This window comes from Pinus tabuliformis, chromosome 3_1 (genome assembly GCF_031772625.1).
Source record: "Pinus tabuliformis cultivar Carrire ecotype Pingquan chromosome 3_1, CPIR1, whole genome shotgun sequence".
NCBI classification, from domain to species: domain Eukaryota; kingdom Viridiplantae; phylum Streptophyta; class Pinopsida; order Pinales; family Pinaceae; genus Pinus; species Pinus tabuliformis.
In genome coordinates, this window is record NC_142301.1 from 710,133,595 (window position 1) to 710,139,594 (window position 6,000).

Consider the following 6,000-nt stretch of genomic DNA (forward strand, 5'->3'; position numbering starts at 1 on the left):
AGTTGACGGCCTCCTTCAAGGAGCCGTGGGTTTAACACGGGGTGGCACATGCTGGGCATGTGGCCCGCCCCTTCTCCGCACGTCAGCACCCGCATCCGGGGCTTCATTATCCCTGTGGATGAGACTCTCACATTCCTGTTTGCGTTGGTTGCTAGGAATGATGTCCAGGTTGCCCTCAAGGAAGGGCTGGTCTGAGTCTACCCCAATATTAGCAAGGAGATCTGCTATCTTGTTACCTTCTCTTTTTGTGTGATGGAAGGAGATGGCATTGTAATTGCGTACCTCATCAGCCATGCTGCTGAGTCTGGCTTCTAGTCTCCAGCTATTGGCTACCTTCCTGGCTTGCGAGCCATTTTGAATGCGTATGGCCATGTTTATCAGGATTTGAGAGTCGCCCTCCACGATCAGCGGTTGGAGATTATGACGTCTTGCTGCCAGTATCCCTTGCCACATTCCCTCCAGCTCTGCTGAGTTATTGGTGTCCCAACCTATATTGCCATAGTATATCTGCTGTGGGATTCCTTTGTGATCCCTGATGATACCTCCAAATCCTGCTGGCCCAGGATTACCTTTCGATGCTCCATCAAAATTGAGCTTGTATGAGTGTGTAGGTGGAGCTTCCCATCCTCCGTCTTCCTTGCCTTTGCAATTTGCTGTCTGCTGAGCTGTTGGCTCTTGTGGCATTTGCAGCCCCCAGTTGTTTAGGATGTTTTTCTCATTGTCTGCAGTGGGGAGATCCTGTTGAGTCCACGCTTTCAGTAGCATGGTTTCTTGGAGGTTATCATGCATTCTGTTCCATATGTCCTCCATATTTGAGCTGAGATTTTTGAATATGCGCCTATTCCTTTCCTTCCAAATATTCCATAGTAGGATGCCTGGGATTATGTTCCATAGGTGGTTGAGCAACTCACTGTTGTAAGGTCTTTTCGGCCATTGCCGAATGGTGTCTATGATGCCTCCCGCCTCTCTGCCTCTCCTTTGACTTCTGAATTCTACCTTCTCCCATATCTGAGTAGCAAGCGGGCAGGTATCCAGAAGGTGCTGCAAGGTTTCTTCACTTTGAAAGCAGTTATGGCATAACGAGGGTCCGTGGAAGTTGCGTTTCCTCAGTTTGTCCCAGGTGAGGATCTTTTTATGTCCCACCATCCAAAGAAAATGAGTTATTTTGGGCCAGGCTTTGAAGCTCCATATTCTTGCCCAGAGAGGATCCGGCATGGTGGGGGTGTCTTCTAATAGATTATAAGCTTCAGAAGTGGTGTAAGAACCCTTGGGAAGATAACCCCATCTAAGAATGTCCTCCCTATTATCATACCTTATGCTTCTCTTTTTCAATTCGCTTTCAAGGGCTGCTGCTTCCTGGGTGCTGGTTATGTTGATTATTTGGTTACTAGGTAGCCATTTCCTGAAGCCAGGTCCCATTTCCTGTATCCAAAATTGATGCACCTTGGCCTGCTGCTGCTCCTGTCTGCCATGAATTATTGCTGCCGGCAGAACATTTGAGAGTTTAGGTAGCTGGTTCCAAGCATCGCTCCAGAATCTGGCTTTGTGACCATTTCTTATTTCCCAGAAGCTGTGTTTCTGAATCAGCTGGTGGTTCTGTTTGGCCGCATTCCAAATGAGCGATCCTGGGATAGTGGGCTTGTATCTTATGAGCTCTGCTTGAGGCATGTTGTTGGTGTATTTGGCTGTCCAAATTTTTGCCCATAACTTGTCCTGATTTGTCAGCCATTGCCACCAGATTTTAGCGGTCATGATGATGTTACTGTGCTCAGGATCTCGTAGACCGATGCCGCCTTTGTGCTTGGACTTGCAGGTGGTGTCCCATTTTACTAGTGCCCATTTGCGGTTAGTAGCTGAGCTTCCCCAAAGAAAGTTGCGTTGCAGATTCCTCAGTCTCTTTAAGACCCACTTTGGAGCAGCCAGGATGGAAAACAGATAAAGGGGCATTGCTTGGAGGATGGATTTGAGAAGCACGGCTCGGCTTGCCAGATTGAGGGAACGATGCGTCCATAAGTTAAGCTTGAATTCCATCTTCTCAAGGAGGCTCCGCCAAGCAGGTTGCTTTATGGCCGAGGCTGTGAGAGGCGCCCCCAGATAAATGGAAGGGAGAGAGGCGGTCTGAAAACCAAGGATGCGGGAGACGGCAAGTTTTACAGAGGGAGGGGTATGGAAGAAAAATATTTGGGATTTAGTGTTATTGACGTGGGTTCCAGAGGCTTTTGAGAAGTCATTGAGCAAGGATTTCAGACATGAGGCTTCCTGAGCAGAAGGGTAACCATAAAGCATGGTGTCATCAACAAATTGTTGATGAGAGGAAGCTGGGGTATTATGAATGGAGATTCCTCGAAGTTGATTGGAGTGCAGAGCCTGCTTGATGTGTCTGCCTAAACCTTCCGCCATGATCACAAATAAGAAGGGGGATAAGGGGTCCCCTTGTCTGATTCCCCTGGAGGGTTTAAAGGGACGAGAGGGTAGCCCATTGACGAGAATGGAGAAGTGGGAGGAGGTAATAAGGCTCATGATCCATCTTACCCAGGTGGCGCTAAAGCCAAAGGCTTTCAGCATGTGCTGTATGTAGGACCAGCTGAGCTTGTCGAAGGCCTTAGAGAGGTCAAGCTTGAGTAACATGCCCGCTTGTTTGGATTGCTTGAGAGAGTGAATGATCTCATGGGAGAGTATGATACCATCCAGAATCTGTCTGCCCTCCACATATCCAGATTGCTCCGGAGAGATGAGCTTAGGAAGAAGGGGCTTAAGTCTATTGGCAATAACTTTGGTGATGACTTTGTAAAGGACGTTACAGAGAGCGATGGGCCTGAATTTGTCAGGGGTGAGGGAATTCTCCTCTTTGGGAATGAGAGTGATGAAGGTGGAGTTAAGAGATGGCAGCAGCCAGCGAAGGGCCCGAGATTCCTCCACTATTTGCCAGACCTCTACCTTAATCATATCCCAGAAAGCATGGAAGAAAGTAGTTGTAAAGCCATCAGGGCCAGGAGCCTTACCTTCTTTGAGCTGCGCCATTGCTTCATCAACCTCTTGGATGAGTATTGGACCCATGAGCAGTTCGTTTTGCTCTTCTGTTACTAGCTTGGGAATGTTGCTGGTGATTTTCTCAATCGCTAACCTCCGGTCCGTCATCGGCTCTTGGTGAACCTGCTGGAAGTGATTGAGGAGGATTTCCTCTATTTTTTCATGCTCCTCCTCTTTGGCCCCTTCCTGATTTTGGATGAAGGAAATCTTGTTGTGCATTCTTCTTTGCACTGTTGTGTTATGAAAGAATTTAGTGTTGCGTTCCCCTTCTTTGAGCCACCTGATCCTTGATTTTTGTCTCCAGTAAATTTCTTCCTGCTTCCTCCTTTCTTCGAGCTGATTATAGATGTGCTTTTCTCTGTCTAAGGTAGCCTCCGTATGCCCTGTGTTGATTATTGTCTGGTGGAGTAGCTTGAGCTCCCTATTGAGTTGCTGTTGGGCTTCAAAAATATTCCCAAAGGTCTCCCTATTCCAGCGCTTGAGGTGGCCTTTTAGGTATTTTAGTTTCTGTTGAAGCTGGAACATTTTGGTGCCTGCTGGAGGGACAAAGGAGGCCCAAATAGTTTTGACGAAGTCCTTGAATGCCGGGTGTGTTAGCCAGAAGCTTTCAAATCGAAATGGCTTCCTGGTGCTGTTCCCCGGTCGCTGCCAGTGCAGTGCTATTGGCCAATGGTCTGAGCCTGAGTGAGCCAAAATCTCCGCAGTGAAGTCCCCCCCAAGGTGCACCGCATTATCCGAAATCAGAAAGCGATCCAGTTTGGAGGCGATCTGATGTTTGCCCCTTCTGTGATTGCTCCATGTAAACGTTCCATTGCAGAAGGGCATATCTATAAGTGAGGCGTGTTGGATGAAGTCCTTGAAGTGTTCCACTTCAGGTTCCAATCTAGTTCTTCCTCCCGTTTTATCCTCGATTTTGGTAATCATATTGAAGTCCCCTGCAACTATCCATAGCGGGTGCTGTCTGTTAATGCTGAGCGCTTCGATGGTGTCTAGGAGCGCTTTTTTGCTGCCTCCGTCCTGCGGGAAATAGACATTGGACAAGTTTCCATGTACCTTTGTGCCTAAAATGTGAAAGGCAGCTTGAATGAGATGATGGGAGGCGTGGAAGTCAGTGAGTGCTATTGCCTGAGTGTTCCAGGCTATGGCAAGCCCTCCCGAGGCTCCGGTAGCATCCACAGCCACTGAATGGCAACCTGGCCAGGCCTTGGAAAGTATTCGACCCAGCGTGTGACTGTTACATTTGGTTTCTTGAAAGAAGCAGATTTGCGGTTTCTCCATCTTGATCATGTTTTTGAGCATTCTGTATTTTGCGGGGCTGTTGAGCCCTCTTAGATTCCAAGAGACTAGCTTCATTGATAACTGATTGGGGTGGGGCTGAAGTACTTCGTAAGCTTCGCGTATCTGCCTGAGTCCACTAAGACTTTGCCGACCTCTATTGTGCGTTGAAGCACTGTTTTTCGTCCTCTTTTTTTGAAATCTTTCGGACGCAGTCTTCCATCCCAGGTGCCTCCAGCTTGAATCCCTAGCTGCTGTTGGTGGTAAGCTTTGGAAATGACCATTTCCAGTTTTTCTATTTCAGTCTCAGCGATGGAGTCATACGCCTCTTTCCTGCATGCTAGCTCTAGCTCGTTGATATCCAAACCGTGGAGGTCTACACTTTCGGTTTCTTCCTCCATTAATTCAGCTTCAGTGGTATCTTCCTGTGCAGTCTCTGAGTTCTGATTGGGCTTCGATCTTTCATCTACCTCCATTTCTTTGAGGATTTCCACGGGAGCTTCCTGGTGCCTGCTTAGAATGGTCGGGATTTGAATGGGGGTTTTCGATTTGGGAGGGGGGCTGGAAGGGGGGTGGGTGGATGAGGAGGGGCGAGCGAAGTTGCTGGTGTTGTCCAGGGGCTGATCTTCTGGAGTGTCATTGAGGATCTCAAATCTGTTCTTCGAGGCTGGTTTGTGGAACTTGGTAGGTGGAGCTTTAGGCGCATTCTGAGATTTTTTGTGCGCACGCCTTCTGTTTGTGACTTTGGTGAAACCATCTTGCGCTGGGGACTCAGAGGATTCAGGAGGGCTTGCTTGTGCATTGAGTGGACAGTCCCTGAACAGATGCCCTAATGCATGGCATCTTCTGCACCTAAAAGGCACATGTTCGTAATCCAGGGGCTGGGTCCATTCCTCGTCTCGATGGGTGAGGGTAATGGATTCAGGAAGAGCTTCATTCAATCGGATATACACACAAATTCTTGCATAGGAAATATACTTACGGGTTCTTGTTTCTTCTGAAGCCCTGATGTATTTGCCAACTCCATTGCCTATGCCCATTAGGCAGTCTTCTTCCCAGTACTCATCCGGGAGGGAATATAATCTGATCCAGACCGGTGCCCAGGTGAGGTCCTCCTTGTCTGGGGTGAATCTGGGCTTCCAGTTTGTGATGTAGAGCCCTGCCGAATTGAAGAAATACGGGCCCTCTCCTAGGATCCGATATTTATCTTCTAGGCAGTAGAAGATAGCCGTGAAGAAACCCTTTGGCCCCAACTGGAGGGAGACATCTCCCTTGGGCTTCCACTTTGCTGCAATCCATCCATTTAGGGCACGTTCAGTTGGCCAGTACCCTATAAATTTCCCAATGATCGCATGCGCTGTCATGAACTCGATCCGGCTATCGATCTTGTCACCAGGCAGTTCGATTCGTGGCCTTACCTTGGCTACCGGTCGACAGGTAGAAGAGGTGACCTGGGGTTTGTCTGCATGATTCTCTTGTTCATCTGGCATTTCATTGTCATTAGCCTGTTTGTCAGGTTCCTGTTGCTTCTTTCCCTTGCTGAAAATGTTCGGATCTACCGATCCAAAAGTGACTTCAGGGCCTGTGCTTTGCCATGAGGGGGAGGGCTTTGACGCCCCCCCCTGGTCGTGATCCATTGCCGTGCTCTGATCGTCTGCCGCTCTGTCCTTCTGCAACAGATCAGGTCAGAGCCTG